Source organism: Sceloporus occidentalis, unplaced genomic scaffold (genome assembly GCF_023333645.1).
Source record: "Sceloporus occidentalis isolate IW3139 unplaced genomic scaffold, rSceOcc1.0.p SCAF_24, whole genome shotgun sequence".
NCBI lineage: Eukaryota > Metazoa > Chordata > Lepidosauria > Squamata > Phrynosomatidae > Sceloporus > Sceloporus occidentalis.
Genome location: NW_028317004.1, coordinates 3,634,096 through 3,657,308, shown reverse-complemented (window position 1 = coordinate 3,657,308; position 23,213 = coordinate 3,634,096). Strand labels below are relative to the sequence as shown.

At 38.5% G+C, this 23,213-nt stretch overlaps 1 pseudogene; it reads right to left on the bottom strand.

The window, feature by feature from the left end:
• Window positions 1-3,019: 3,019 nt before the first annotated feature.
• The window catches only part of LOC149300523 (SHC-transforming protein 3-like), a 33,101-nt pseudogene continuing 12,907 nt past the window's right edge, over window positions 3,020-23,213 (bottom strand).

The following is a 23,213-nucleotide window of genomic DNA, read 5'->3' as shown; positions in this document are numbered from 1 at the left end:
ATTTGTACTTCCGTACAAAAATAACTGCAGTAAAACTGCAGTACAGTGAAGTACAAATGCAGTGCAACTGCAGTAAATGTGCAGTAATACTGCAGTAAAAGTGCAGTATTGCAGTTTTTTCATGTCCAAAAAACTGCAGTATTACTTCAGAAAAACTGCAGTAATTTTTTCGTAAGGGGTTACTTGGGCTGGCAGAAGAATGTCAATGCCATCTTCACTAGGGATCATGGTAAGTGACTTTATTACATGTGATTGCATATGATAACCGAGTATCCCAAATAGCAGTTTTCCACTATTCAAATGTATATATACGGATTCAGCAGAAGAGACGCTGTGTGCAAGCAACGCGAAGGAAGCCTTGCGGGAGTGCGCGGGAAATCTGCAGTTCAGGTAAGGGGTGGGGGGAGTTTGTATGAACAAATATGCATGATTGAGGGCATACAAAAAAACAAAATACTGTCTGCGCTTCTCACCCTAATAAAGTTGGCAACAAATATATAAACATAATATAAATGAGAGGTTTTGGTTATATGAATTGGCCAAAGCATAATTAAGCTCACCCGCCACGTCAAGGCACACTCTCAATAGGGTGAGAACCTACGCTCACCTCCTACATAGTGGGCACACAAAGCAGTTTATACTGCTACCAAAACCAGATTAATGTGTTGGGGGAGGTGCAATTAAACCTCCTCCCATTTAACCCCAGGACAGCAAGCTGCAACCAGACTGATGAGGAGCCAACAACCTCAAAAGTCCTCCACGGAGAGCCTGAGACTAGCTTAGCGCACCGACATTTTTTCTTTTCCCATGATTGAGGGAATGAATGAGTATCTGTGGATGATTAGTATCTGTGAATGAGGGAATGAACGAGTATATGAATGACTGAATTAATATTTGTCAATGATGTTTGCGGGAGCGGGCGGGATTGGATACATATGTTGCAGGAGAGGGCAGGATTGGATACATATACATGTTGCAGGAGCGGGTGGGAGTGGAACACACACGTTGCGGGAGCGGGATTAAGAAAGCAGTCCCACGCAGGGCTGTACTACAAAGTATTTTGCATGCATGTGTGGGGCTTCATAGAGGTACTGAAATGTCCCTTTAATTAAACAGATTTAAAAAGTCTAATCATGTAAAAAAAGTTACCTAATTTCTAATGCATAATGAAGTGTGTTTCTACAGCGAACAACATGTCACAGTATTTTTGGAAACAAATGACTAGATGACTAATGTCTTTAAAGGTGAAATCTGTGAAATCCAATTTCTACTCTAACTGCAAAACTGTTTCATTGTTTTTGCAAAAAAAGTACCACGCTACAGCACTTAAATTGTTATGTTACTTTGGGCACCTTTGTTGACTCAGCCGGCCAACGGACCGAAAGATAGCACAAGGCATTCCCTCGTTTAATAGGGTAAGTCAAAGCCAGCGTTCCTATATGGAAGACACTATAAAAACAAACAAACAAAAAAAAGAGTATTGTATAATAATTTTCTTCTGTATTTATCCAAACTTTTACTTATTTCCTTCTTAACAAAACCTTAGAAAAGCTTAGCAATTTTATGCAGTAGTCCGTACTGGCCCAGAGGAAAGCGGATGTTTGACTTACAGATATATAGATATTTACCATTTAAGTGCGCTACAGCATTAGGCAACAATAGCCCTATGAATGTTTTTATATATAATACAATAAATCATTGTCATTGCAGTGCCAACAAATTGTGCTTGGGAGGTATTCATTTTTAAACCCCTTGCAACGGATCTGTTCTTAAACCACTACAAAACAGTGGCTTTGTGAGGGTCAGGGCTAGTCGCACATAAGGATGGGGCTAGCCATACCAGGGTCATGGTTAGACATGCAAGCGATAGCCCCACGGAGCATTATATAGGTTGGGGGTGGGGGTGGGATTGAGCAGGTAGTAGTTATGGCAAAAAGAGAAAAGAGACCCAGGGAAGCAGCGCCTCATCCGGAGACTCAGGGTCAAACCTAGAGACTTCCCAGGTATGCCAATATAGTTAAAGAAATTGATAGCAAATATTCTACAGTGGTATAGTGTATAAACAGTACTACATCAAAATATCATAAGGAATGTGAACTGCGTTCTATTGAAAAATGCATTGGCTATAATAATTTATGAAAATATTCAAGAATCTCTTTAAGAAGTTGTAGCCAAAAAATAGCTGTTTTTAGCCAGGTTGACAAGTGAATATAGGTTATTATAAAATGTATAGTTGTTGTATTATTATTTTGATATATTTTTTTTAAAGATAAAATGCTTTTTGAATAAAACATCACGAGAGCTTTCAGTACATGATCAGTTTAAAAAAAACTTTAATAAAACCAAATATTGAGATCTGAAATACGAGCAGAATCGTTTGTCCACATCGCCTTGCACAATATTCAAAAGCCCATTAAAATTATATGCGTTTTTGTTCAAGAAAAATTTAGACTGTGTAATATTACATTGTTTTCAGACTACGTGTTCCGGATAAAAATACAAAACTCCCCACATCAGAACGCCATCCTTTAAATGCTGGAGGGAACTGCAAAAAGTTGCAAGATCATGCCGTACTGAAAAGCTTTATCAGCTGAATTTAACAACCCTTAGAATTGTTTTTCTTACAATTGTGCTTATCTAGATAAAACCAACACCTAAACTTGCAGCATCATCCTTATGAAATCAGGATGCTACAATAAGTTTATGTTAATAACCACATGTATTGTCCGGTTTTCACTAAAACAGACCTATGTCTGATTCTTTTTGCCTTAGTTTCCAAAAATATAAATATATTTATATCTATATATACATACAGTGTATATATACACATTGTATATTCACATTAAGGGATCAAACAATTTTATAAAAATCATGTTTTAAGAAGTGCTTGTTTTTATGGTTCATAAAACAACCTCTTCGGTTTGGACCAAGAGAAGAGTGATCTATAATTATATTGCACCATTTCTTATCAGTGTGCAGCTTCCACATGGGCGTCTGAGTGACTGATGTGTTTGCGACATCAAGGTGTACCGTCCGCCGATTGCTTGAGACATAATTCGGTTCCAGAGGACACGATGGGCAAATTGTTCTCAAGGTGATGGTTGATAAGATGACCGATGCTGTCAAAAACACGATCTTTTGTTCTGACCTATAAGGAAAAAAAGGCAATGTCAAGTGTTTGACTTATTCTTTGGTAAATTCACTGTTGAAAATTATTATTTCGATACCTTCTCCATGTGCCTTAGTGGAGATGAACATCAGTAAAACGAGGCAAGTATATAAACAAATGCAAGATGAGCTCTGCAGGGATCCTTGACTTGATTATAAATACGATATCAGAGGTGACTAAGCAAAGTAATCACTATGGTATAAAAGGCTAAAAAAATATGGGTTCAAATTAGACAGCACTAGGTTTAAAGAGGTGCCCTGCAATGCAACTTACATGTCTAGGTGAGAATGCTTTAGTTACTTTTTTAATCAAAATTCCCTACTGAGTAAATTTAAATTGAATTTTGTGCACCGTAATGTAAAACAATTCCATTTTGTTGACATGAAATACTGTAAGTTATTACTTTCCTGTGTTATGAACAGTAGAGGGTGCTCATTACATGCAGAAATACAGAACTACTGAGTAATCAGAGCAAGAGGGAAAAACAAGCACTTACTGTCCCCTCAGGATCTACTAGTAGAAGATGCTTGGCTTGTCCATGGTGCATTCCGGTTAGCACATATGAGCCAGGATTATTGACACTTTTTCTAACAAGGAAATCTCCATCTCTTTTTAGTAACATTTCTGCTTCTTTTCTGCACATTTGCCCCACATACCAGGGCTCTGATTTTAGCTCTTCACTTATGGTCAAAATAGCAGCTCTCGACAGCAAGGGACTAGAGCAGTCTACCGAGGCATCTTTGCTAAGCACAGGCTGGTTCCTGAGGGCATCCTCAAATGGCTCTGATGGAAATGAATAATGAATTATTTTTCAACCAATAAGGCAGGCGAGCTTCAATTCCAAAGTGGTAGTTAACATTGTCTGTGCTACCATTTAAGCAGCCAAAACAATTGCTTAGTGTCCCTTAGAAGATTGAGAGGCTAGGCCTATGAAAGGTTGTTGGCGTGATGTAGAGTTTAAAGATAAACATGTGCATTAATATTTAGTGTTAATTTAAATCCATTGTTGACAAAAGAGACGCTCCCGCTGAATCTTATTGCTCCTTAAAAGCCTAGAGCCATCCTGGCTTTTAGGGATCTCTTGAATTACTTTAGAAGTAAAAACTCATCACGTTCTCAAACAGGCAGACAATCAACAAGGGATAGTACCTAGCATGGCTTTAAAAATGGATTGAATCCAACTTTGTCTCAAGATTCACAACTGATTCAGTCACATGTGGGTAATTCTGACAGCACATCTTCTATTCAAGATGCGTTTCCTTTCAATACAAATGACCAACTGTATTGAATTACCACAGTTTACAAATTTGTTTTTTCTGTCCTGTGATAATCCAAATAATCCCGCATTTTAGGCAAGTACTTACTCATATCAAACAAATCTTTTCTTGGGTTTGCATCCCTGGAACTGTCTATAGAACCACAGAAGGATCCATCTATGCTTCTTTGAAGTGCTCCTAAAGTTTTCATATTTATGTGCTGAGTATTGACATATGTTGGTGCATTGCCTGCTTGATTTCCTGATAACTTTCCCTCTGGCTGACTGTAAATGTCAAGAGAAGCTGCGGGGAGAAAAATAATTTTAGCAGTATAGAACATCCATAAGGTTCCCAGCAACTTTGTGTGTGTGGTTTATTATGGAAGTAATGAATGGTCACATTAGCCAGTATTCTGAAATAATACTGTATTGGCTCGAATACAGGCCTCACTTTTTTCCCCCACTTTAAGTCTTTAAAGTGGGGGTGCGGCCTATATTCGGGGTCTAGCGCCCGACACCCGGGACATGCAGTTAGTTAGGGGACCTGCATCCTACTCTCTGATGCGCTCAGACAGCCTCCCCTGCCAGCACTTCCCACGGGGGGGGGGGGGTGCCAGCACGGGAGATTGTCTAAGCGCATCGTGCAGACGTTCACCGGCAGCAGCGATGCGCGTAAACAGCCTCCGCTGCCGGCACGTCTGCACGATGTGCTTTAACAATCTCCCTTGCCGGGAATTCCCAGGGGGGGAGTCCCGGCAAGGAAGATTGTTAAAGCACATCGTTCAGACGTGCCGGCAGCGGAGGTTGTTTACGCGCATCGCCGCAGCCAGTGACCGCCCGCACGATGCGTTTTACCTCTGCCCCCAAGAATTACCAGAGCAGACTCCCGGGTGTCTTGCGGGGCCGGCGGGGGACATCTACGCAATACGCGTATACAACTTCCGGTGCCGGCACATCCGCTGAGTGCCGGCACCGGAAGTTGTATACGCGTATTGCGTAGATGTCCCCCGCCGGCCCCGCAAGACACCCAGGAGTCTGCTCTGGTAAGTCGGGGGGGCAGAGTGGCAGCATATCTCGGGGGGGGACAGTGGCAGCATATCTTGGGGGGGACAGAGTGGCAGCATATCTCGGGGGGGGACAGAGTGGCAGCATATCTCGGGGGGGGCAGAGTGGCAGCATGTCTATGAAAAAAACTTTTTCTTTAAAAAAGCACCAAACTTTTAGGGTGCGGCCTATATACGGGGGCGGCCTATATCCGAGCCAATACGGTATATACCATAACTGGCAAACAATAGCTCTAGAGAATTCTTCATTGTTAACATACGGTAAATGAAGAATACCTTTCTTTAGATGCTGCATTGTAAAAATATCCTATTTGCAGAAACCATACAGTATACATATTTCCACCAAGATACTTCTTTCATATACTTTACCTTGTCTTTTGATAGCTTGCTGTAAGTTTTCGTTCGACTTTTCAGACAGATGACGGCCTTGGTAATAGGCTTGCTCTACTCCAGGAGAGTTTACAAACTAAAACGAAAAGAAAAAAAAAAATAAGCATAGTATTAATTTTGGAATTTGTACATTTACAAACATTAAAAGGGCTGCAGGTTAAAAATTATCCCCAAAAAGTTCATATAAATAAACTGGCAAACAGGAGCTGAATATGTATTGTATATGAATGGATTATAGTGGCAATAATATTCCAGTCTACATTTATGCAGGTAAATGTTATGAGTTTTGGGTGTACTAAGTTTTATTGCTCCTTTTTATAGCAGACATTATTGCAGTGTGCATTTACTGGTAAGCCAATCACAATCTGGCTTTTCAGATTTTCAGATATTTATTTCTCATGTGTTTATTTTTTAAATGCAGAGCTTCCTAAAGGAATGAAAGACAACTAACCACGTCTCATAATTGTACACACTATTTTCCTTTTCTCAGTGTGCTATTTTGGATAAAATATATTTATATTAAAGCATTACTGACCCTTGATCTAAGTGGAAGGCGAAATTATTCGACCTTCTGAAAAACAATTCCTAGAAGAAGAATACAAGATATGAAGAACGATGAGAGGAAAGATTACAAAGTACTATTGGCAAAATTGTTACTTCATGGAATCATTTTCGTGAGAATTTGAAGAATACTTTGTAAGGGTATCAAATTATTTGGGACTCCAAGAGGGATTACAAACGAAAACAAATTGATGCACAAGATGAATCAGATGTCTCCTATCTGCCATTTTATGTTTGAAAAACTAGTATATTCATTTATTCAAACTAATAATTTAGTTTTTTTGCAATACAGTACAAAACATAAAAACATGTAGAATTTAGTTTGGAAGATTGTAAAACTACAGAGGGTTTATACCTGAGAAATGTCGCCTTGGTTTGGAAGCTGTGTTTTTAATCTTTCATCAATAATTCCCCCTGGTGGAGGCATTTTGTTTGGAATACTATTGTAATATTGCGGCTCTGTGGCTGTTCCCTCATCTTCGGGCCACAATGGGTCATCTAAACTTTGCATTCTGTACAAGAAAAAAAGACAACTTCCATCAGTCAATTGATTTCCACCCACTAAAGATTAGCCTTTATATATAATCGTAGTAATTAAAGTACCAGAAATCAAATATAAAATCCCATCGATCAAATATTCAGATTATTTTGTATTGTTAAAGATAAACGTTAAGGAGCTACTATAAAAGAATACCTGTCTGGAAATACAGGAATTTTAGAAGGACATTGTAAATATTGTTTGAAGCGAAGCTCAAAAGCTTGACCAATAGTACTGATGACCTCTTGAGCCAGTCCGTCACAACACTCCAGTATATGGCAAGCTAAATTAAATAGTGACACAAAACAAGAAAAAGACAGAAAGGAAAAATAAGTCATTTGGTATTGTATAAATAATCAAAATATGAATGTATCCAAAAACTAAAAAGGCTAACAAACCAAAAACATAAATACATAAACTAAAGTAATACAACCACTATTAAAAACAGAGTCGAGCCTTTGGTTACTGGGGGCTAGGTGCAGGGTTTTTTGGCACCACCCTCCTCAACCTAACACACACACGGTGACACACAGCAGCGACGCTCACTCACTCTAACACCATAAGCTAACACTCACTCTCAAGAACTACATGGTAACACACCCACCCTACACCATACTGTAATACTTACACACTATCTAACACTATACACTAAACAAAGGCTCTTACATCATACGCTAACACACACACTGCCTCACGTTATATACATTCACTCAAACACCATATGTTTACACACACACTCACCATACACTAACACAGAGTTCATACACGTACACTCATTCTAACACCATATGCTTACCCACGCGCTTTTACCATTTACATTTCAATTAGTTAATTCCTAAAAACATTACAAGCACTAAATGGCTTCAATGTTACTTTCTTCATTTGCATGTTAACGTTTACATTTTATTTCATGCATGTCAATCCACCAACCTACGTTCACCTGTGAATGACTTTGTTGGAGGGTGAAGCCTAAGCAATTTCCAAGCCAAACAAACAATTTTACAGACAGATCTATGGCAACAGAAATTTACATTGTGTTATGTGCTTGTTAAGTATAAACTAAACTTACCTCGACGATTAACAGGATCTTTTGCTACATAAGCAACATAGTCTGTAGCATCCTAATACAAGCAAATTAGTCAATGTTAGTTAGTGCATACTTGACTCCAGTTTCATGAATTTAACAAAGCTCCACATCTACAGGCACAGCCACATACTGTATATAGCACATATTATTTTCCATGCATCTGGATGTAACCTTGAGAGTGCTCAGTGCTAACGGACAGAAAAAAAACACTACATATTTACTACAGTAAATAATGTGATGAAATGCTCCGGATGGGATGGATGCAAATACAAATAATTTTATCCCATAAAAGGATAACTTACCGGGTCTCCACCAGATGCAAAGGAAATTGACTGCATATGATGGTTTGCTATGATCTGTATTTAGGTAAAGAAATTGGGAACAAATAAACCACACTGCAAGCTTGGGGTGGGTTATACGCTATACCACACGCGATACTTTAAGTAAACGACATTTTGGAGGGACAGCAACAGAATTTTCAATGTTCCCAAAAGGACTCAGTGGCTCCTGGTACACCTTCGATGTCAGCAGTGGGTGTTGGAAAAGGGAGAAGGGGAGAAACAGTTCCTTAGATCAGGTACCAATCAGAATAGCCTTTGGAAGAAGGATCAAGAACAGTTGAGGCAGCTATCAGATGCCAAAGTTGGATGGTACCTTTAAGATACCTGGGGAGTTTACTTGGGGCTTACAGGAGCCTCCTGTTGGCCTAGGGTCTCAAACCTCTGCTGCTGTTCCCCCTTCCTAAGGTTTTGAGGGTGTGTATCTCAGAACTAGCCTTGTAACACAATTTTACAAGCAAACCAACAGGATTAATATGCAAATAAAAAAAACACATCAATCAGAATCAACAGATTAAGAACACAGTAACCTTTAGGGAGTGGTCATACATTGACCAATAAAAATATAGGTAAATACTAAATAAAAGATGGGGATAAGATAACATTCACCTTTCCTGTTATCCCATCTAGTCAGAAAGCTAATGATCCAAATGTTTTAGAATCCAATAAAAACAGGACACTAATACGGTGATTTCTGTCATTATAGAAAATAGAATTTATTCCAAAAGTACATTATTAATCTCTTTATAATACAACCTCAAAATCCATTGTGGTGGTAAGTAAAAGAGGGGCAGGATGTGTTGTTTAGGAAACAATCGAAGATACGTTACAGAACAGAATGGATGCTGCTGGTTCTGAGGAGCTCTTGGTAGCTGCATGAGGTAGTGGCCCGATACTGATTTAAAGAAACAATGTTTATTTTATCCAAACTGTTGTATAAAATCAAGCACATCGACATCCCCATAGACAAACATTGGCAGTAGAATGGGTCGTACTGAAGAGCTCAGTGTCATTTAACATGGCACTGTCATTCAACTCCACCTTTACCACAAGACAGTTCGTGAAATGTCTGCCTTGTTAGATCTGCCCGGGTCCGCTGTAAGTGCTATCATTGTGAAGTGGAAGCATCTACAAGTAACAGCAGCTCAACAGCAAAAAATGTTCTGTCCTCTGTAGCATCATTCACTGCCTCTGTAGGCAAATGAGTTTCCATGGCTGAGCTCACAAGCTAAAAATCACTATGTGTAATGCCAAGTGTCGGCAGATTGCCAGCCAGGCCTTCTTGTTCAACATCACTGCCTGACCTTACAAATGCTCTTTTGGCTGAATGGGCACAACTTCCCACAGAAAAAAAATTGTGGAAAGCCTTCCTGAAAAAGAATGGAAGCCGTTATAGCTGCAAAAGGTTGGTGGCGCAACTCAATATTAATGGCCTTGGTTTTGGAATGTCCAACAAGCATAACATACATACATACATACATACACAGTAACACACATAACATACATGCACACATACATATACATAGTAAAATCCCTACACACATACTAACACACATACACTTGTTCAGACAGTTACATACTGTACTAACATAACTAACACACACAGTAATATAGTCACACAGGAACATGAACATGCAGTAATATACTTACTTGAACACACTTGTAAACACACACCAAAATGCATAAAAGCTTGCGAGCAGGGCTCTCTCCACCTAATGTATCTGTTTGTCTTACTCTGTTAATTCTAGTCTTGTCATATCCCTTGGATATGTATTGTAAGAAGTACTGTGTAAATTGTTGGCGCTAAAAAAATAAAAGATAATAATAATACTTAAAACACACATAACACACTCGCACCAATACGCTCACAAATCTAACAACAAACACACAAAACTAACACAATTCCTTACACATGCTACAAGGAGTTGGGTTTCTGGAATCCAGAAAAAAAAAACAGACCCACTCAAGGCAAAAGGTACCGGAAAAATCCAGAGTTTATTGAAATAAATGGAAGAGGCAAAAGCTTAGTCAACAAAGAGTCAAAAGGTTGGTACCTGCAGGGAAGGCTCAGTAGCGTCAGACATCGCAGAGTTTACTGCATGAGACAAGCTAAGGGCCAAAGTCCCATAATTACAAAGCCTCAGCAGAGCAAGGGTTAAGAAATGGACTGTAGCAATGCTAAAAAGCAAGGACATCAGACAAGTGAGCACTGACTGAAGGGTGTGATGAGATTATCTAGGGTTGCAGGTAATTACCGCTCATCTGTAGCACCTATGAGATCCTCTGGCTGACCAATAGTAGAAGGTTCACCTTTCCGTCCACTCTTCAATCCCTGTTCAGCTAATTGGGACTCCATTAGCATAGCCAACAAGGCCTGTATACACATACACTTATATGAACACACACATACTAACACCCGTATGTAAACACTCACACTAACATGCTTAAATGCACACACACTTGCACACTTAAGTAAACACATATACACTAGCACATGTAGCTACACAGTGGTATACTTAAACACACACACACTAACACACTTTCAGTGTCCAGTACCGTCTTGTTGGATGTGTCTACCTGACAGTGTCTTCCCAGTGTCCTTCTACTGCTGCTGCTGCTACTGCTGCTTTATGACATGCCTTACTTTGAGGAATCTATTCAATCAAAATGGTCCAACTTTTGGAGAAATTTGGTCCCATATCATGCTGCTGGATGTGTGTGTCCACTGGTGTAGTGCTGCTGTTGGTGGTCCTGCAATGCTTAATTCAGTCTGGATCATTTCCTAACCTTGAGATGCTGCTGCTGTAAGTGAAAGGTGAGTCCAGAAGGTGTCAAGGACCTCTCCCTTTGGGAATACCACCGACCATCATTTCCAAATAAAAAAAGCCTTCAAATTTCGTCCAAATCATATGGTTAGAAAATGAAATTCATTGCCCGAAAACAAACACAGCATTTTTCCTTTCCGTGCACATGTCTAATAACTACATACCTGCTTTGAGTCTGGTGTCATCATATTGAGGCTGGTGGTTGATATGTTCAGCGTTATGCTCATCCCTGCAAACTGTAGGTTGCTTTTCCCCAGAATACTGGAGAGTATTTTGCTTGCTGGCTGTTAAGCAGAAAGAAAATGAATATACCTTCTGAAAATACATAAAAAGTACTAAACTACACAATTCTGCGCTTTAGGTCAGGGACATAATCCCATGTATATCCTTTAATTCTATGAAAAATTAGATCCAATTTATATAGTTTGATCTTAAATCACCTTTTCCTGGATCCTAACCTGATTCAAGTGCAAGGACCACATTATGTGTAGTGGTAACCATCCTCAAGTGGTTGAGGATTTGTATTATTGAATGTATTGTTGAATATGATATTACTTCACCTATCCTGTAGTGGTCAGCTCCAGGGGTAGGCACCAACATTGATCATGGTGGACATTTACGGGGGTCTGTGGTGTACTATGGACCTTCACAACCCTTCCCACAAACACTCGTACTGCATCAGTTAGTGCAATAAGTAACTGCACATACCAGGTTATGATGTCATACCCAGGCACCCTCATTCATTAAGGCAGTACAGCCATTCAATGAAACAAGGCGATATGGAGATGAGAAGTTGTGTTACTCTAGGAGAGTAAACATGTATTTTGCAGAGACAGACATAAATTATCTATCTCATATAGACTATCGCTTTGAGGAAACATTGTATGCGCTATGAAGTCAGCGAGCAGAACCTGGTGGTTTACATCCACTTTTGCCCTTGTCAGTGCTTCTCTGGCATTTAATAGGTGAAAAATGTAGCTTTTTTTGTAGGAATATTAAGTTTGTTTTCTTTATATAGAAATGTCTTTGCACATTTTTGTCAGCACATAAAATATGATGATTAGGTAGACAGATGTGTTTTGAAGAAAGTAAAAGTTTGCTGAGACTATATTGCCCAAAAAAATGAAAACAAACTTGTTAAAAATTAAGCGTACAAAGGGGCATACCATGATGCAGTAATCTTCTATTTTTACCTGCATCTTCACACAAGCGTGAAAAAATGATCTTGTCTCATCCCCAGAACACACATTCACTTCTGTTGGCCTATGTACAGAATGACTCATAGATCTCACTTTCTTTACTGCCAAGTTTGATTTGCTTTGAAAATAAATTGAGTCTCTGCAGATGAGATATGTTTGCCATTATGGCAATTTTTGTTTCTTGCTTGCATCTATTTTTTTTTTTACACTTTGCTGGCCACCACCTAATCCTTTTACATAATGCTGCCCTGCAGTATGAGCAATGTATACATTTACAGAAGGGAATACAATCAAGATTATAAATCCCCAGAATACCTGGAAGCACTTTATATGTCTTTGACATTAAGGAGCATTGACTATTTGTGCTAATCACTTGTGCAGTAAGATTTCTCAATACCGACACGAATATTAAGATAACGAAATGTGAAGGAAATCGCTATGAATCACCCACATTTTTTGACACTGTACTGTTTTTATAGATTAAACATGTTAACTGAATATTTTATAATCCCAAATTAATTCATATGTACTGCTCTGTACAGTCTGATACCACCACCTTGTGGCTACACAAGGTAACTTTTTTGACTTTTTGAGGCTTAAAAAACGGTGATCAAATTGTGCTGTAGTCATGGAAAAAATTGGTAACAATAGTAACAATAGTAAGGATGATACCTTTATTGGTTGACTGATTTGCAATTGATTACAAGCTTTCATTCGCAAGAGCATCTGCTGACTTAGGGTCTGGCTATAGACCCTATAGACCTGCATTAAGTGTACATATGGGTGATATACCACATTGAGTGATTTGCAGAGACGCTACCCCTGATTTATGGTGTTGGTACTCTCATTTATTACTCCTGCATTTAGATGCTTGGGCTGATGTTGAGCTAGAAATTCATATATATATAAATATTTATTAAAGAGCATGAAGAAATCAAATTGTACCTTTCGTTTTTTGAAGACTCCTTTGGTACCAGGCACAGCTTCACAAACTCTGTTGAAAGCTTCTCTACAATAAAACAGAAAACAAACTATGTTTTACATTCCAGTATGATGACTAAAAAGACCTAGGAGTTTTAAAGAGCTTACATTTTTATGTAGTTGAGTCCCAAAACACTAAATAAAGGGGCAGTCATGCCCACTCTTACTTTCCACTTTCATCTAGGGACACAGATGGACACCCGTGCAAGCATGTAGCACTTATTCACACTCTCCCAAGGCTGTTTCTATAGCTGTAACTTTTGCAACCTACCCATGCCAAAAAATAAATATGAATGCTCCTTTAAGCTGATACAGGGAATTCATTTAAAGGAAATAACACAGGTCTTGTTTTGTAGCATATAATCATTGTACATATGCAACCCAACTAGAGTTTAAAGGTATACTCCAAAACTTTAATGCACAGCATCATTTAGTGTTACCTGTTTTTGTAACTAAATGCATAAAGGGATTAATCGGAATCCTCTCTATGTTTTCGATCTCCCTCTTCCCCAGCTATTTCCCCTTGAAGGCAATGTAATCACAGGGACTGGAGAGACATTAAGTAGGCTTCTTCCAAGTTAAAATATGCATACTAAAGGACTTACCAAGTACTAAGAACTCATTTCATTGATATGGCTGCTTAGGCCCACATCAGATAACCACATTAAATAAAACACAAGACACGGATAACTTGGCAATGACCACAGCTTTATTTATGGATAAACATAAGTAGTTTAACATTTAATATAAACGATGGGATTGCTGTCAATCAGTATTGACATTGACTGTTGATTCAGTAGCCCCTCACCAGTCTCCAAGAGTTCTTGTTTTCTACTTCATCTTCAGGACAAGCCCTCTTATGCGAACTATACTTACCTGAATAGCACCAGACATGGAACTCTAGCTGTAAGAAAAAAAAAAGAGACCAAATTTAGAAAGAACTGGGAAACATGATAATATTCTTTATTTGACCATTGCAAAACAACCTATACCTGTGTAATGAACACCTTGCGGGGATGTACAGACAACTGAGACATTTATGAAGGGGTTTATATACCTAATAGCTCTCTTCCTATAGGTAAGGGAGAATTCTTTCACTGTTGATTATTGAATGTTAAAAGGATGAGACAAATAACAGATTATTATGTCTGGAAAAAAATAATTTTAACACATCAATATAAAAACAATGAGGTATGCCCTAACGGTACCAGTAATATCATTTTGGTAACATTCTGCTCATATTTTTGGAAATTAGGAATGTTTGTTTTAGGCATCTCGGCAACCCTGTGAACAAGCAGTCTACTTACCAAATAATTAGAGGGCCTGGTAATTTTATTCTGGGTATTTAATCTCAGAGAATTAATTCCTTTGCTGGGCCAGATTGTTAGAATGTAATGGTCCATTGAGAGTTTCCCTGAACTCTCCAACTCAAGGGAAACTCACATCAACCCAAGAACTAAAAATCCATGGGTACCCAACACATGAAAGAATGCAGCATTACATGGGGGCTATAAATCAAAAGTATTTGATGTAATTTTTTTTCTTAAAATTATAATGTATGATAATTAATCTTTAATAAAGTATAAAAAAAGAAAACCTGTGGCATAACCACCTGCACGCTCTTTCCAGAGATGTACTGGAATGCCCGCCACTAGAGGAGCAGGGCTGATTATTGATCTCCATCAAACAGGCCTAAAATAAAGGAAGTGGAAGGTCTGTTCATAGACCTCTGCTGCAGGAGAGGTCCTCATATACCACGCGTTATGGTTTTGTCCCCTTCGTCATTCAGCAGAACATGTACTGTGCTTCTGCTGTGCAGTGCAGGCAAATATAAGACCCAACCGCAAGTAGGGACTCCGCTGCAACCAGTGGACATAGGGGAAATTCTTTATTTGCCTCTTCGGTTATCTGCCCCCTGCTTGGACCAAAATATACCATACAAAATAATCACTCCCATTATTTAGAATTACAGAACTTGCTTTTGCTAAACCTGGAGTAGCAAACACTGAATATATGAAATACAGTGCATCACCATATAATAGATATGTCCCCACCTAATGATATGTGGTAAAACACAAGGACTGACTGCAATATGCATAGTGGTTGTCACCTCCATCATAAATGTGTGCTTCTTCCATGCTTCTCTGGCAGGAAAATAGTAATGATTCTGTTTTAAAAAATCAACAGAAAAAAGTGGTTAAACGTGCATAACAAAAACAGAATCACAATAAAAAATTGACAGTATTCATGCAAAATAAAACAACAATACAGTTTTCATGCAGAGGATAAAACCTTAAGAGCATCATGTGATTTTTGCATGCATCAGTCAAGCAGAACCAACACCTACCATACAGGAAAACCAGGTGGCAGTCTAGATCACCAAGCTGGTGATGGCCACTGCGATCCGGTTATCTTCTAAAGAAGCAAAAACATGCAGGAGGGGGCACTAGTTACTTGGGTCACCGAGGATGCAAGAAACTTTAGGGTCTACCTTGCAGAGAATACACTGCATGCTCAATATAAGAATAATTACCTCTTAACAGCTACTGTCTTTTGAGACTCGAGAAAATTGTTTTCAAATCATTGGAAGATGTAGATGCCTTTAGCCAGTTGTCTCCATGTTTGAAATTAAACTTCAGTATTTTAATACTAATTAGTGTGCCTTCATTAAAATTGGAGAAGGTAAGTAAAATTATCAGGGGCTTGATCTGTGCAGGGCATACAGGGGGTCACCAATAGAGGTACAGAGAGAGATACACAGTGAGATTCAGATTTGCAATCAATTGCTGCACCTATGTCTGACACCAGACACCAGAGTTACAGACACAGTGCACTCGTGTCCTGCTGACCAAGTCTACATATTTCAACATACTGTCATTCAGGTACCAGTTAATGCGCAATGCCCATTTAGCCTTTGCATATGTAAAGGTATGGTTGGGTCCAGGGCATAACTTAGTTGACGTTTAGACATAATGTAGGTGAAATAGGACATTTTATGTGTATATATATATATATATATAGATATATATATATATATATAGATATATATATATATATATATATATATATATGGACTATTACCAGGCAAATGCCATATACCAGACCATATACTTGGCGCTCCTGCAGCAGATCGGGTACTGCATTGTACAGTATAAGAGTATATGAACATAATGTGTAGCCATACGCATCCAGGACTGTGTAGTCATCCCATGTCCGGCCCTGAGTCTGCGTGTGGATTTTGCAAATCTGGATAATTCCCATGTTCATGTATTACATGTGAGATTGTGGGCACCGCGTGAGGACACGCAGATTAGGGCGACGGGATGGTTCTTTTAACTTAACACACACATAAAAATAATACTTGCAAACATTTTTTATATGGAAGTGAGCCCAAGAAAGCACAAGATGTCCAAAAAAATTCTCCTGTGCAGTATATATACTGTAAAATTAATTTAGGCATTTCATTATGAAATTACAATCTATTTTATCAAATTATCAGATTCCCTGCACACCTTTCTCACATTGCAGTTATCTCTCTCTTCAAACTGAAACATTCTTAATGAACTATACAACTATCGCATACATTTGAAGGCACAATACTCCATATATTACAAGTAAAATCATGAAATGATACAGATGCTCAATCTGCATAGTTATAATCTGTCTGTTGTACAAAGCACCTAAAAGAAAATGTTTGGCATACAAAATAATAATATTATTAATAAAAAATAATTATTATTATTATTTATAATAATACAAAAAGAGCTACATTGACTGCTCCCAAGATTCTAGGTAGGACCAGACAAGAGGGCGCGTAAAGAGGCTATGCAAGGAAATAGAAGGAAAACAATAGAAATCCAAAGCCTCCTTGTAGAAAACACCGACCGGCAATCAGTACCATAATTAAGTCAGACAACATCCTCTCTTTTTTTACACTTTAGTGTATATATTGTAATATGCATTCATTAAAAGGACATCCCATCCATCATATCTACTTTAATGCATATGATAGCTGTGTGGTTCCTTTAAACATTCGTGTTGGCCCCCTTGCCAAGCAAAGGAAATGGGAAGCAGGAAAAAGAGGCAAATTCAAAGGAGGTATTCTCCAGAATCCATCTATGCATCAGCTACCATATGCAGTAGCATGCTTATTAAGGGTGGTGTGTTCTTCCAATATGGATAAAAAGTCAACAGTTACAGAAAAAAAGGTGGATTTATAGAAAAAGGGTGAGGAAAGCCCTGCTCCAACGAGCTGATAATGTATAACTATAGATGTACAAAATGATTGAGGCACTTTTTCACAGAGCCTACAAGCTTAAAGTTACAAAATAAAATTAAAGTTGAAGGTTTTATAGAATTATAAATAACAGACTAATAGTAGCAAACGTTACCCTGTTCAAAATAAAAACATTTATATTCAAAATATGTCCCAAAATAAAACCTTCTCTTGAAATCTATACATTTATATAGAAGTATAGCATAGCACCATGTAAACTGTCAAAAAAGTACGTAAATGCGATAAAGATTATGATACCTTTATTGGATGAATAAATCACATAGGACTATAAGCTTTCAAAACTACTTAGGTCTTTGCAATTCAAATACAATTAGATAAACTAATAAACGTATAATAAATGTACCTGCCTTCTTCTATCTTTCTTAGTTCAAATTGGAAACAGTACAACTATGTAATGCAGTGAAATCCTAATGTTCAATACTTTTATTTTAAATTAAATATATCAAACACATGAATAAAATATTTATCTCAGATTTCATAAATGTGCATTGCATACATTTAAATATACTAATATTAGTCAGATTCAGTAATACAATGATCATTTAATAACACACAAGTATATTAAGTAGCAAAACTGTGAATACATAAAAACAAAAGCAATCCTGTTGTACAACATATTTACTTCTAATGCAACTTGCGATACTCTCTAAGTCACTGTGTTCTCTCAGCCAAGCTATTACAGTAGTTGGTAACTCAATGAAAGTGTAACCACAATTTCCGTCCTGCAACTGACCTTCCTTGCACAGTGTCACATGATATTATGCTATGAAGGTATGGTAACCCAGGCCTCTGGATCATTTTCTTCTTTCTCCAGGCTAGGAAGTGTCATTTGGCCATGTTCACTCCTCTCCCACCATTGATGTATTTACCTTAGGGGCTGCTCTAGGCCTGACCTAGGGTAGCGCCCCCACTGCATCACTGGATCACATTCAGGTACAATTATGGCACTCTGTGCCTTCAAGAAATGGAGCGTCCTGTGATGATAGATGTTCTTAAAATATGTAGTCAAAGACACCTTGAAGGCCTTGGGCTTGACCTGTACAGCCTATGGTGTTTAATGATAGTGTACAGATGGCAGCCAAAGCACACCCTCATTATCTGTAAAGCAGAATGGGACACACATTTGCATGCACACATATACAAACACACACACTGTTATACTGTTGTATTGCATAACATGTTGTGCTGATAAAGAAGAGAAAGAATAGATTTTACAGACTGCCCTCAAACATAATCACCATCTGGTAAGAAAAGCATCAGATGGAGCATTGATGACTAATGCATCAGTCATACCTGCAATGCTTGATGCATTCAAATAAGTGTGTATTATTTTTAGCTATATTCACAGCTTCTGACGGTTAGTTTACTTTATCTCCATTACTAACATTTATTTTTTAGCAAACTATTACGATAAATAAACGGCTAAAAATTATGTAAAGGTAATGTTTCATCGTGGGGGCTAAAATGCAAGATTTTAGGACATTACAGTCCTAAACCTTCTTCAGGTTTTGTTTCAGTAGTCACTACACTAACTGCAAAATGTATTGTAAAAGCTAACCCTGAAGCTTCTCCTCCAAAACTGGCTGATTGTAATCAGGTGAAGATTTGCTTTTTTTCTCATTGTTTTTCTTGTTTTAAAAAAATACGGATTTCCCTTCTCTGCATGTTTTATTGAGGACACCACAGTTTGTGATGTACAAGTTTTAATCTCAATGTTGAATGGCTTGTTTGCCTGTGCGTTTGATGAGTGGATTTTGTAACCAGGAACGCAGTGAAACAGTTGCACAGCATGCACCACATCCAGGTAATACCTGTAATGCGAGAGAAGCAATATAGCTTCTAGATTAACTATCACATTTCATGCATTTTCTAAACTATCACTTTACTAGTTTTACCCAAGAATACACTAACAGTACTGATCACTTCAGCACGGTGTACAAGGTGATGTGACAGTGAGAAATGTAAAGTGAGCCCAAGAAATCGGAAGGCATTCATGGTGAGAAGAAGCAACGCTGCAGGAAAGGGGACAGGGAAGCGTTCAGCAGAGAAGGTAGGGAGACATTAAGAGAGAGTGAGAGCGTGTGAGTGAGTGCGAGTGTGAGAAAGCATGTGTAAAAGTGTTAAAGTGTGTGTGTATAAGACAGTAAGTGACAGTGAGATATTTAGAGTGTGAGACTGAAAAGAACGAAATGCACAAGAAAATGGAGGATGATGATGATGGGAGATCAGAGTTATAGTGTACCATTGTCAATGTCTGGCTCATTATATAGATGGGAGTGATGGGAGTTATGGTGTCCGGATTGGTATATAATAAAAGGAGTTATGATGTACCACCGTCTGTGTCTGGTTTGCTAAAAAATATGATAGGGGTGATGCTATACCACCAGCTGTGTCTGAATCGCTATATAATACTGGAAGTAATGCTGTACCATGGTAATTGTCTAGCTGAAAATATAATGATAGGACTCATGCTGTGCAACTGTCTGTGTCTGGATAACTATATAATGATAATACTCAAGCTGTACCACTGTCTGTATCTGACTCACTATATAATGACGTTGCTGGTGAATCCCTTTGCTGCATAGGGATTTTTGGGGTCTGTAGAAACCCTGATCATGCCTCCTGCCACAGTCACTTACTTATCGCACAATGTGTAATAAGTCACAGGACTGCGCACAGTAATCAGATTCTCCTGACCTTGTCCACAAACACATCTTTTCTCCCAAACAATGTACCAGTCCCATGTTTGTCCACAAACAGATGTCAGTGTCATCTTTGTGCCTAAAAAGCTTGTCAATAACCATCTATGCCCCAAACAGCTTGTCCGTACCATCTTTGAACCTCAAACAGGTTGCCTGTCAGTGGCATCTTTGTCCCCAGACAGCACATGACAGCACATGTCCAAATAGCTTATCAGTGCCTTTTTGTGTCCAAATAGCTTGTCAGTGCCATCTTTGTGACCAACCAGATTGTCCCCAAACATCTAGTTAGTGACATTTGTGTTCCCAATGAAGTTGTTAGCATTACACTGAATGTGTCAGTGGCATTCACAAGTGGCAGGGTCAAAGCTAGCTCCTTTTGCACCTGAGGCAAGAACAGAAGATCGTGTCCCCTAGTTATTTAATAGAGGTTATTTTGAGGAAACAGATGTGTATAGTGTGTGTGTATGTATAGTGTGTATGTGTATATATGTATAGTGTTGGAGTCAGTCTGTGAGTGTGTATATATCGTAGTGTCAGTGTGTTTATGTATTGCACTAGAGTCAGTGTGTGCATGTGCAAATGTAAAGTGTCAGTATGTCTACTGTATTGTAGTACCAGATTCAGTGTGTACGTGTGCATAGTGTTAGTGTTAGGACTCGGGTAAGCAGGTCAGGTAGGATCGCAGTTGTAGGGGATACCTGGGTGGGCTAATACTTAGTGGGTGATACTTAGTGGTGGGCTAAGCAATGCATGGCCATGTAGTGTGACAGATTTGCCAATATTTATTATTGTCTTAGAGCTGAGCTTGCATTGAAATTATTGGGTACAGAGGCAGCCATAAGGGAGAGGATTGGGGGTTAGGTAAATAGGGGCCACAAATGCCTGGTAATCCACTGTGGCCTTACACAGTATGATCACCTCCACATTCTTCTGAAGATGGAAAAGCATTGTATTTTGGGCTTTAAAAAAAATAAACATTTGTCTGTTTCATGCCTTCAATAGTGACAACCAGGAGAGAAGCAAAAATAAGATAATTAATTTTGTAACTCTGAGCATTAAAGAATGTTGTAAAACACACTGGAGGGTAATGTTACATGAACATCAAGCTGAATTGGTCCCTTGAGAAAAAAGAATGTTTCATTATATCATTTATTCCCTCATACAAATACTTTCATATTACATTATTCAATAAATTATATATTTTCTGCAATATATTATTAAAAGAATATATCAGGATTCATCAGAAAAACATTTTCCCACAAGGACTAACATGAAATCATAGTTTCCCTGGCCATAGTCCATCATGAAAAATATGCACCCTAGGATCTAAAAGAAAGCCCACTGTCCAAACTTTTCAACTTCTAATCTGCAGCGCATTAGTTCTGAGGTAGATAGTATAGAATATCCAGTCATTAGGCATTAAACATGGATTAAGAACAGACCATGTACATCTAGTTTTGGTAAATTTGCCAAAGCACAATATGGTCCCTTATCCAGGATATATATCTTATATATTATAAGTATGCTCCTTAATAATAATAATAATAATAATAAAGCTCTGACTAAAGCCTATGCAGCCTTACACACCCCTGATTATTCACCGTGAATAAATTATTATTCTGGTAAAACTAGTCATATGCAATACTGATGTATAAAAGCAAGTATATTGCCCTATTAAAACAAATAAAAATTAAAATCATTTACTTAATTAAAACAGAACATATATCATACCTTGTTATTTGAGTCCTTGTATTGAAGTCTAAGGATCTCATGGATCGCAAAACTTCTATGCATCCCAAGTACTACAAAATAAAAACACAGCAGAATTAGAGTGGCAAGAATTTTTACATCTCAATAGGGAACAGTCAATTTCACAAGTCCTTCATCTTAAAGGTGCTTGCACATTACACCAATACACATGTTATAAATGGGAGCAATTATCTGCATATTTATTCCAATTCTTCATCTTTTCACTGTGTTGGAATTTTCACTCTTGGATTGATCATGTGAGAATAAAAGTAAGAATTTAAAGGCAGGAAATTAAGATTTTGTCATAATTTTGCGATCAAACACAGCTTCATTAAGCTTCTTAATTTTAAAACAAATAGTTGCCGCACAAATTGGTTGAAAAGCATAAAGCATAATCAGGGGAGGGCTGGCAGCCTAAGGCCTGGGGGGCAAGTCAAGTGAAGTGGCTCCGCCCCCTCGCACTCACCTTTCACCCCTCACGCTGCTCCCATCACTATGCGGCCATCAGACTGCTGGAAAACTTATCTAAACGGCTGCTGGGTGCTGATGCCACCGGCCGGAGCTACTTTAATCCTTTTTTTTATTTATTTAATATGCCGGATCGGCTTGCCATATTAAAAATAAATAAATAAAGTATTAAAGTAGCGCCGGCCGGTAGCATCAGCACCCAGCGGCCGTTTAGATTCGATTTCCAACAATCTGATGGCCGCATAGTGATGGGAGCAGCGTGAGGGGTGAAAGGTGAGTGCGAGGGGGCGGAGCTTTCATCCCTCACGCTGCTCCCATCACTTGGCGGCCATTGCATACAGCCGCTGGGTGCTCATGCCGCCTGCCGGCGCTGCTTTAATACTATTTTTTTTTCATTTAATAGCCGATCCTGCTTGCCATATTAAATTTTTTAAAAAAAGTATTAAAGTTGCGCCGGCCGGCGGCATCAGCACCCAGCGGCCGTTTAGATTATATTTCGGGCGGCCTGGGGGGCAATTTCCCCCCAGCCCAGCCCAGCCCGCCCCTGAGCATAATGCATAAGCAATAGGTAGTTTTAATAAATTAGTTCA